The sequence below is a fragment of the Nomascus leucogenys genome, chromosome 10 (assembly GCF_006542625.1).
Source record: "Nomascus leucogenys isolate Asia chromosome 10, Asia_NLE_v1, whole genome shotgun sequence".
NCBI classification, from domain to species: Eukaryota; Metazoa; Chordata; class Mammalia; order Primates; family Hylobatidae; genus Nomascus; species Nomascus leucogenys.
The window spans coordinates 28334828-28346749 of record NC_044390.1 but is presented as its reverse complement, the minus strand read 5'-3'; positions in this window follow the sequence as shown (position 1 = coordinate 28346749).

Sequence of the window (11922 nt, the reverse complement as noted above, 5' to 3'; positions counted from 1 at the left end):
CAGTGATAAGTCACAGTGGACAGTTATTGCTCTAATGCAAGGGAAATGTAAACTGTTTATTTAACACGTTGATTGCAAATGAAATATAGAAATGGTTTAGAAGTCTTCTAGCTTTGGAAATCCGTCAGGCTGCGCAGACACTACTGCCACCGTGTGGACAATGCGGGGAGCCTAGCGGGAGCTGAGGGATGGGTATAAGAAGCTCCATCTCTGAGACCTTCCGATGGTTTTGCTCACGTGCCCCTGAAAATAATTTTGAAAACTTATGGCACGTTTTTAAGTTGATATGTAAACATTTTAATTATAAGTTGAAATGGTTGTAAATAATATAATCTCTTATGGTTCATGAATATTGGCATTTCAAAATAAAATTGCTATATTTCTCCTTTAAATGTATAGAAGGGAATTTAAATACCAGAGGGATTTGACATTCGCCATCAGCTATTTCTAAATTACACAAAAAAGCTTTTTTAAATGAGTAATTTTCACATAATTCCTTTTCCTCCTTGGACTTATATTTGAATTCCATTTCCCCAACAGATTTAAATTCTGTTTTACACACATTTATGTTTTAATATATAATGCTATATTTAATATTATGTATATATAAAGCACTATATATATTTCTCTGTAACAAAAATAAATATAAATTAAAATTTAAGTTATAATTTTTTCTGTTGACCACCAAGGCTTTAGTTATTTACATTTTTAAGTATACAACTGATTGAAACATAAATGTTAAAATATTTATCAATAATTATTAAACATTAAAAAGTAATACTTGAGATATATGAGGCTTTAAAAAATTAGTTTACATATCCATGATGAATATTCATTATTGCTAGAAAGAGACAAGGGTCAGCATCAATAATATTCATATTTATCATTTTTCTCTAGTTGTAAGCCTCAAGAAACTTCAGTCACAGAAATAAGTATGGAAGAAATTTTATTAGGCAGCATTAACTGAATTTTTAGAACAATTTCCAAGTTATTTGCTCTAAATGAGGTATACTTTTTAAAAAAATTTATTTTATTTTTGAGACAGAGTCTTGCTCTGTCGCCCAGGCTAGAGTGCAGTGGCATGATCTCAGCTCACTGCAACCTCCACCTGCTGGGCGCCTCAGCTTCCTGAATATCTGGGATTACAAGTGCCCACCACCAAGTCCGGCTAATTTTTGTATTTTTAGTAGAGATGAGATTTCGTCATTTTGGCCAGGCTGGTCTCGAACTCTTGACCTCAGGTGATCTTTTTTAGTAGGGATGAGATTTCACCATTTTGGCCAGGCTGGTCTCGAACCCCTGACCTCAGGTGATCTGCCTCCCAAAGTGCTGGGATTGTAAGCGTGAGCCACTGTGCCCAGCCAACTTATACTTTAAATAGTTTTCTTTTTTTAATGATCAGTGGACACCTTGATTAGGTTTTGCTTCAAAGTTGTTGACAGCCAAGGAATCGGAAACTACAGGACCTGTGGCAGGATTTGGTGCCCAGTCATCAGAATCATTTACTCTTTCAGCACAGACAATAATATTTCAAATCATCCCTGTGATGGATGTTCTAGAGGTTTCTATACCCCAGACAGGGAACGTTTGTAACCTTCAATTTCATGGGAGGTAAGCTCTTCTTTTGCAATGAGAGGGAAAATTTAGAGAAAGGGGCAATGGGAACAGAGAACTAGCTTAACAGTTAAACAGAGATTACCTAGGCAAATACATTTTAGAGATGCACACAGATGGAATTTGAAGATATTAATAAATTAATCCCCTTAAAATTATCTGTATAGATCTATCCTTTGAAAAGTCTTTCCATACTGATGCTGAAATCACTGGTTTATCCCAAAAGCTTCTCTATAAGGAAGCTTTTCATAAGGCTGATGCGAAAATGAGCTGCCATGGTAGGAGTCGAGGGGGCATAGTTAAGGTTTCAGTGTTGGATTCACTTAATTTAAGTAAATATTATTTTGCTAGAATAACTTCTGCACTAAAAAAAACCCCCAAAAAACCAAACCAACAACAGAAGATGGTGTTGGAGAATGTTAGCAATGATTTTGAAAGCTCTGACTTTCTAAAATCCCATGTTGGCCATGCTGTGTTGGTCCCCTCACTTACTATTATTATTAAATTGTGCCAGTCAGGATAGCCTAAATTAGGTCGAGGTAGCAAACAACCCCAAAACTCAACAACCTGAAGACAAGTCCTTGTTCATTGCAGATTGGCTACAGCTCTGCTTCTTGCCCAAGACAGTAACAGAGCAGCCCATTTGGAGCATCTGGTTTTTTGGCAGAGAGAGAAACAAGATCTTGTAAACCATGAGCAGTCTTTCCAAACTTCTGTTCCAGGGGAACATACATCATTTCCATCTAGTTTCTTTAGAAAAAGTAAGTTCATGGACTCTGTTGAGTTCAACATGGTAAGGATGTGCACACTTCCTCCAGGAAGAGATCACAGGTCTTCAAGCCAATGTAATAACTTATCACAAAAATCCAAAATCTAGGAACTGTTGGTAACCATAGTAAACAGATGGTTATCATTTTCTAAAATTGTTAAAAATACAGTTGACCCTCGAACAACATGGGTTTGAACTGTGTGGGTCCACTTATACGGGACTTTTTTTTCAAAACAGTTACACCCAGCAAGCCTGCTTCTCCTGCCTCCCCTTCCACCTTCTCCACTTCTTCTGCCTTTGCCACCCCTGAGACAGCAAGACCAACCCCTCTCCTTCCTCTTCCTCAGCCTACTCAATGTGAACATGATGAGGATGAAGATCTTTATGATGATCCAGTTTCACTTAATGAATAGTAAATACATTTTTTCTTCCTTATAGTTTTCTTAATGACATTTTCTTTTCTCTAGCTTACTTTGTTATAGGAATACAGTATATAATGCATACAACATGCAGAATATGTGTTAATCAACTGTTTATGTTATTGGTAAGGCCTCTGGTCAACAGTAGACTATTAGTAGTTAAGTTTTGGGGAAGTCAAAAGTTATATTTAGATTTTTGACTACATGCAGGTCACAGCCTCAACCCCTTCATTGTTTAAGGGTCAACTGTATTCATTTTAATTTTACAACTTATTCCATCATACAGAAAACTACAGAGATCAATACAAAAAAGACATGAGAATTTATAGCCCAAAATTACCAACTGTTAACATTTGCTATATTTACAGCTTTTTCCACTCAGCAGTATATATTTTAGACATACCCATGTTGTTACATATAAATCTAGCTATTTCAGTTAAAGTATTTAGTAGTAGTACATTATGGAAAGAAATCACAGTTTATTTATCCCTGTTGTTGGAACTTCAGTTTGTTTATATCTTTTGATTGTTACAAACAATGGCACAATAAACACTGTTATACCTGTCTCTCTGTGTACAAGAGTTTCTCTAAGATTTATGCCCACAACATAATTGAAAGGCTTCACAGAGTGGCCTTGTAGGGTTTAAAAAGCTAATTGCTTTTCAAGTTGCAGCTTTAGAAATGGTGGCTCCAAGGGGGCAGACTTCACAGGAAATGAAACTGTGGCTTAGTCTCACCCTAGACGATTTTCTTGGCAGAAAGAAGCCAAGACAGCCTCATGAGCCTCTCCCAGGCCCCTGGGCGGTGAGTAAGGCAGTAGAAAGCTTTCGTAGGGGCTGTGAGTGCTGTGGTGACATTGAACTGAGAGCCAGCTGACCTAGAGTGGCCTTGCCTTCCAATGAAGGGGGCTGAGCAAGGCCCAGCCAGGTATTCCAGGGAGTGGATATGGCGCCCAAGGAAGTTGCCGTGACATCAAAAGGGACAACTGGGGCCAAAGAGCAGAGGGGAAAATGTACATCTCAGCTGATGACATTTTGAACAGGTAAGGACTGAGAACCAGTCTGCCCTTGCTCATGGCTTGATGTGTGACTGTAGGAAGCTGATGTGTGACTGTAGGGTTCAGGGCTGTAGTGAAATTGCTGTTGCTAGCTAGCATCTGTTTTATGCCTTTTCCATTCTAACAGAACCTGATTTTTGGTCAGGTGTTACCCCCTCCTCCCCTGGCTTCCAGGAGCCCATGTGCTTCAGTTCCAGGGTCAGTCTACATGGGGTAAAGATAATCCTATCTGGACCTAACTGGTGTAGAAACGGGTATGGAACCCAGTTTGGACCAATAAGAATTGAGGAGAGACTTACTGGGGAACTCTGAGAAAGTTCTTACCACTCTGGAAGAACTTTGATAAGTTGCTTTCTTCTCTGCCTTTGAAGAGAAGGCTGCAGCCTGTGGATTAAACTGACATGGAGCAAAGCAGAACCAAATGAACTGGAGCGAAAACGAGCTGGAGTGCTTGTCCTACCTCTGCTTTTAGTGATGTAAGCCAACAAGGCCCCTTCTTGTTTAAGCCTGTTTGAATTATGTTTTCAAATACTTGCCACTAAAAGTACTTCAACTGCCTCTAGAGACTTTCAGGGAGTTATGTGTAGAGTGGAGGCTGAATTGAATGAGACTGATTTCTGCCAGAAGGTAGAATGAGGGCTTAAAATAGAAATTAATTTCAATCCCAGAAATATTATATATATACGTGTATATATATGTGTATATATGTGTATATATATATATATACGTGTGTGTGTATATATATATATATATGTGTGTATATATATATATATATACGTGTGTGTATATATATATATATGTGTATATATATATATAGGCAGCCCTTGCTTTGCCTGGTTCTAATATGCGTGTATGCCAGTTGTCACGGGTTAAATAATATCAATCTTCTAATAATATGGTTCAGATTTTAGTTACTATGATACACTCTCTACATAAATAACAGATGCCCATCATGACCAACAAGGAATCATGTCATTTCTTTCTTTTTTTTTTTTTTTTTTTTGAGACGGAGTCTCGCTCTGCCGCCCAGGCTGGAGTGCAGTGGCGCGATCTTGGCTCACTGCAAGCTCCGCCTCCTGGGTTCACGCCATTCTCCTGCCTCAGTCTCCCGAGTAGCTGGGACTACAGGCGCCCGCCACCACGCCCGGCTAATTTTTTGTATTTTTAGTAGAGATGGGGTTTCACCGTGTTAGCCAGGATGGTCTCGATCTCCTGACCTCGTGATCCACCAGCCTTGGCCTCCCAAAGTGCTGGGATTACAGCCGTGAGCCACTGTGCCGGCCGTCATTTATTTCAAAGTCTGTTGTTGATGCACAACGTCTCTCTTCATGTAGACAGCAAAGCATGGAGTAATGTTGCCTGTTTGTTTCCTGGCGATAGACACATGACATTTAATAAAATGAATAATCAGAAGAGAGAATTGGCCAGTAAAGATGAAAGTGAAGTACCATATGAGAAACTGTAGATATGCAGTTACGGAAACTTAGGGTGAATGTATCACCCTGTGAGGAATGTGGCTGTGATGAAAACGATGAAGGTGCCCCAGAGGAAGAGATGTCTGTAAAAACTATCCATTAAATGAACTCTTGGAGATATTTTCTGCGATCAAAAGTGTAAAAGATAAAATGTTGGAAGCTGATCCAAACTTAGAAAGGAACATGACAATTCACCAAGGCATAAAAAGATGTTCAGTACTTATCATAAGTTATATGTTGATGAGAAGGTAAGTGTTCTTCAAGCTGCTCTTGATAAGTTTTTACAAAGAAACAAAACACTTTAATTCTCAATCTCTCTAATACTATAAATTATATACGAAATAAATATTAGTTTTAATATCTTTTCATTTCTCTATTTATAGCCAACAGTAAGAGAATTTTTAATATCTTGATAAAAATTTAAGAGGTCACAGAACAATTGCAATTATGCATGCATGCTTTTGCAGCAATCACTTGGCTTAAAATGCCTCCCACCCAGCAATCTAATAGGCATCTTTCAAGACCAGTTCAAATGTGAAGATTGCTTTGCACACTTTCAGTTTGCATGACTGTTTTTATGGTCTTGCATTACTATGTAAAGAGAGGACTGTCTGCATAATAAAATTACAACTTCCTGCACATACAAATGTGTGGTCTATAAAATTCATACAATCTGAGAATTGTATGGATCACCTATTTGATGGGTTTGTATGGATTACACCTATCATTTTGTTAAAACAATTTGTCTTAGCTTGGTAAGTGGCGTAGCATAGGGGTGAGGGTGCAGGACTGGGATATTTGGAGTTTTGTGCTCTAGTCTCAGCTTTGTGGTTAAATTACTGTTTAATACAGGGCAAGTTACTTAATTTCCTTGCTTCGATTTCCTCCTTGTAATATAGGTGCACAAATAAGACAATTTTTAAAGTTCCATTGGGCATTAAGTTTCTAGAGTTCTCTACCATTATTAAAGAGAAAAAAAGAGGGTAGAATGCCCTCCCACCAAGGCTACTTCTGTTTGCATAGGAACCATGAATGTTTATTGAGTAAACAAATAATTAGCATGACTATGGTACAATAGAGCTATGCATAAAATGTTTGATTTTGGTGAGAAGCTTCTGTTTATTGTACTCACTATTTTCATGTTGCCATTGCATATTAAACTACAGCTACTCTAATTAAAGTCCAGGTGCACTATTATGTATCCTTTTCAGCATGGTAGACTATTTGTTCATATACTAAGCCCAATGCTGGGCCATAGATGAGAAAAACTTAATTCCTGCCTTGAAGGATGTCACAATGGAGTGAGGAAAACAACTTCTTCCTGAGGGATGGGCATTTGAAATGGGTTTGGGAAGATGCATATGAGGTAGCCTAACAGAGGAGGAGAAGTGGGGGTGGCAGGGCATGTTAGAAAAAGGGAATGGCTGGCACTAAGGCATGGATGAATAAAATAACATGAAGAATGTGACCACCAAGAGTAAAGTGACAGGATGGGCAGAGGAGTGGGGAGAAGGGAGTAGAGGTGGGAGATAGCACTGCAGGGTTCTATGTAGAAATTAGAAAACACTCTAGGTATTTCTAACAGGAAGGTTTTAATACAGGGAATTAGGTGCTTACACAACTGTAGGAAGGGAGGGAAAATGGAAATTAAGGGTCTGCTGTGAAGTGTTTTTGGATCATGCCACCATGGCTGCTACTCAGAGGATGGGGGGAATGCTGCTGCTGCACGATGGCTGGGAACAGTGTAAAACCACTGCCAGCATCACACCTGATACACAGTCCTGGACTAGACAGTAGAATAAAGTATGGCTGCTGCAAAAACTGAGCCTGCTGCAATTTGTGCATGAATTGCTTCTACTGTAAGAGGGAGAACAGCCTCAGTTTCCTTTCTATCTACCAAATCTTGCATGAGTCTATTTTACTGACAAAATCATCTGTAGCAAGGGAATGTGGGAAATGTAGTTGCCTGCCTTGTTGCCCCTGTGATTAAAAAAACTTAGAAAAGGAGTGAAAATCAATGCTGAGGGTCAATAGGCAATACCTTGCATAGCTGGCAGGCAAGTTGAGAGCCAGGGTAGACTCTGTAGGAACTGGAAAGGCATGCCTAAGAGGAAAACGCTGCATGGCATGCCACTGAAGTTTAAATGCAGAGGCCAGGCACAGTGGCTCATGCCTGTAATCCCAGCACTTTAGGAGGCCGAGGCAGGCAGATCATGAGGTCAGGAGTTTGAGACCAGCCTGACCAACATGTGAAACCCCGTCTCTACTAAAAATACAAAAATTAGCCTGACGTGGTGGCATGCACCTGTAGTCCCAGCTACTCAGGAGGCTGAGGCAGGAGAATTGCTTGAACCCAGGAGGCGGCGGTTACAGTGAGCTGAAATCATGCCACTGCGCTCCCACCTGGGCGACAGAGTGAGACTCCAGCTCAAAAAAAAAAAAAAAAAAAGAAAGTTTAAATGCAGAATTATCATGATTAATTTTGTTTTACAAAACATTGGTGATGCTGTGGAGGCCATTCTAAAGTAAAACAAACCAACAAAAATAAGCAAAACAAACAAGCTATGTACATGGAACCGTGCAATGAAAGAGCCCTCTAAGGTTTTTTAAAAATAATGTTTGTGCTAACTAATCCATCCCATATTCTTCCCCCGTTTTTTATTGGGTACACATTTTGTGGTGGGTATGGTGAATACAGATATAAATCACCTAGGGACTCTGCCTTTAAGAAGCTAATACTGTTTTTCTTTTCAGTGAAGAGTAAGTAAATTTTAGGGTTTTTTAATGGGATTCTTTGCTTCTTGGAGTATCTTCTGCTGCTTGTAAGACAGTCTAAGAAAAAATGGTCTCGTAATCAAACCAGTTTAAAAAAACACATTGTATGTATATTTCCTCTTATAAGCTTATGTCTCTAATCTTACAGTGAAAAAAAATAACTGTTTTACCTGTATTAACCACTTTTATTTGATTCTTACTATTAAGAATATTGAGTTAATATCTTAATATTAAGAATACTGAGTTCTTCAGAGCACAGTTGGGGCAAGACTGGATGTTTCTATATTAATAGAAAAGACAGTCAAATTGAAGACTACCAGTGGGTTAGTTACAAAAAAAGGATTTTGATGTAAGAGTATGAAAATAAGAAAATAATTTTAGCTTTGGGTATGATTTATTAATTTCAGAAGCATTTTCGAGTAGAAAAGGACATCGAATTAAACTGATTTTCACACTAAAAACAAATTGATAGCTATCAAAAGTTACTCTGATAAATGTGAAATATGGAGTGCCGTAACTGCAAATCCTGGACAATGGCAGCTTGTAACTATTGTAACAGGAGATTGAATGGCAAGCTTGGCTACAGCACCTAGTCACAGGAAATGCTGCATTCCAAAGGTGTTGGACTCTGCAGAATTGATGGAGGAAGTTTTAAAAAACTAGTGAACCAGGTATTGAGTGCGTTCACCTACAAGTCTGTGAAAGGGTTGAAGGGATGGTAAAAGAAATGGATTTAGTGAGAATCTCTTTGAAGTTATGCTGTAATTCTTCACTTCTGTCACTTATGAACCAATAAGGGGAGGTGTTCAGGGTGATGCTTCTCTCACCTCTTTCCTGCAGTGAGAGGTATGCTCTGGTGTCTGACTCACCTGGGGGACCTAAGGGAGATGAGTGGGCCAGCAGCTTTGGCAGTGGAGGGAGGGAGAAGCCTGTGTGTTTGGCTGGGTTTTCTCCCCTAGAATAAAGGCAAAGAGCACTGGATGTGGCTGATGGGAGATAGGGCCTGTATTAGTCCATTCTCATGCTGCTGACAGAGATGAACCTGAGAATGGGTAATTTACAAAGAAAAAAGAGGTTTAATGGACTCACAGTTCCACATGGCTGGGGAGGCCTCACAATCATGGCAGAAGGCAAAAGGCATATCTTACATGGCAGCAGCCAGAAAGGGAACGAGAGCCAAGTGAAAGGGGTTTCCTCTTATAAAACCATAAGATTTTATGAAACGTATTCTCTACCATGAGTACAGTATGGGGGAAACCACCCCCATGATTCAGTTAACCACATCAGGGCCAGACTAGGACCATTCAAAATCCTGCCCAAGGATCTGTGTGGAATGGATGGCAGGAGAACCAGCAGCAGAGAGAGAGCTGCAGCTGGAAGAATATGTATTGCTTATATCACAGTTCAGGCAAATGCTCCCAAGATGAGGCCTTCGAAGAATTCTCCATGTGAATCAGCTCAAACATCTCCAAGTGTCACCTCAGAATTTAGCAGGGGAGTCCCACAGCAGTGCAACATAGATCACTCTGGAGATATAATGAGCTAGGGGGACATCAGATTAAGTCTTCTTGCAGGTCAATTTAAAAGTGAGGGTTAACAATAGAAATTGGCTTTCAATGAAAGGCGGGCATTAGCTACAATGAGAAGCATTTGACTTAATGGATGCTACAAGAAGTTGAGGGGTGGTCTGCATTTACCTGTGATTCCTAGATTGTATAAACATCAGAATCATCTGGAAGCTCCAAACCTACAGAGATTGGGACTTAGTAGAAATCAGAAGCTCAGTTACACAGTACCTCAACCCCCGCAAGCTCCCATGTAATTCTGATGCACTAAGTTTCAGCATTTAGCAACCACGGGGTGGTCTCAGCAAAAAGATCTGACTTGTGTTTATGAGGGCTTGGTTGGCTATGTTGTAGCTGTTAATGGTTTTACTCAAAACAGTATGCAAAAAAAGCCTACCAAAAAATACAACCACCATCTCTTCTTAAATGAATTATTTTTTATTGCTATTTTATAAAGCTTAATATTTTCCTAAAAATATTAGAAAAAAATCAGAACAAAAAATCAGTTTACATGTAGTACAGTTACAAGTAAATAGCTATAGATAATATAGCCATTAGGAAAAAGAGCAGAGCTAAATAATAAGAAAACAAAAGCAGTAAGCAGCAATAAAATTAATACCTACATACAACTAGCAGTGCAATAAGATAAGCAGAAAGCAGCTTTACGTTAAAAGAAAGTTATTTAAATACAGAAATAGCACCTTACAAGAAGGAATTGAGAAATGTAAACTTGGTAGGTAGATTCAAGTATAAAAGTTACACCCCCGACTCTTGTACCAGAATGAAAGGGTTTTACAAACCCTGGTCAGTGTAGGGCACACACAGCCTCTGTGACAACTCAAAAAAGCTGCATTCTCTTAGTAGGACCACCAACGATTATTTTTTTCTTTTACTAAATTATACAATAGTAGACTCAAGATTGCCATTGCTTCTTCACTACCCAAAATATCCAAGTCTCACGCACCAGCTTCAATTCCACCAGTTGTTCTGTAAGATTCATTTTCCTGACAGAAACAACAACTGCATTATTATTTTTACATATAAAGCCACATTAAGAAGTGGATACTGAATACAGAAGCAATTGTTCTTGGTTTTCTACTCCTAAGTATGGTCACCAAGTCATAATATCCTCACCAGTGGGACTGCTTCTTAACACCCCTCAGGAATTATGAATTCTGAGGTTAAGATGGTCATATCATGATCAGAATAATAAAGATAGCAAAAATGTTAAAACAAGTATAGAGCATTCAGGAACATTGAGGGGAAAAGCAATTTCTGTTTCCGTCTAAATGCAGACCTCTCCGTGAAATATTTTGTGGAAGTTCTTAAGCATGGTAGAATTAAAATGCATACACCCTGCACAGATTGAAACCTGAAAAAGGTATATTTTTATTTGTTTTGATAGGGAACCCATCAGTTTTAGTTCAGGGTCATTATTACCATGCAATTGTTGATGGTTAAAACCACATTTTTAACCTAACTCCATAGAACACTGTAAAAAAGGAAAAAAAAAATCTTGTAAACTTTAAAAGTTTAGTGTTGATAAAAATTTTTATATAAGTAGCAAATTTATTTAATGTAGCTACCTACCTCAAGTTTTAAAAAATCTTGTGGGGGTAATAAGGCTAATATTATCCTGTAGTTAATATAAAGCTACTTTATTCAGACTCCCAGAGTCTCTTAAATTAATATTTTTATTCTTTCATATAACATTTTATTGGGTCAAAAAATAAAAATAAAATAAAACCCTACACCAGGATTCTACATCTAAGATAGAAGTTTTAAGAGAGGAAGAGGAAGGAAGAAGTAGGAAGGAAGAAGTAGGAAGTAAGTAGGAAGGAAGAAGTAGGAAGTTTTAAGAGAGGAAGAAGGAAGAAGTAAGAAGGAAGAAGTAAGAAGGAAGAAGAAAAAGGAAGAAGTAGGAAGGAGGGAAGGAAGAGAGAATGAAGGAAAGTAGGAAGGAAAGAAGAGAACCATTTACTCTGAAGAGACAAGAGACAGGTAAATATCAGCAAGTCTAGGAATACAAAGAACTAGTATAGTTTGGTGACTTAATGCACCCCTAAAGTAATGTGGGTAAAAAAAGGGAAATTGCATAACAGTTTCCAGAATTGTATTCATGCTAGAACAACCAACCCGTGCGCTCACCATTCTTATTTTTCAGAGGTACCATCTAACTGCAGTTTGAATACCGCTGGATATGAAACATATGTCCATTTTCCCTCTTACTCTTCCAGACGTGAAGTAG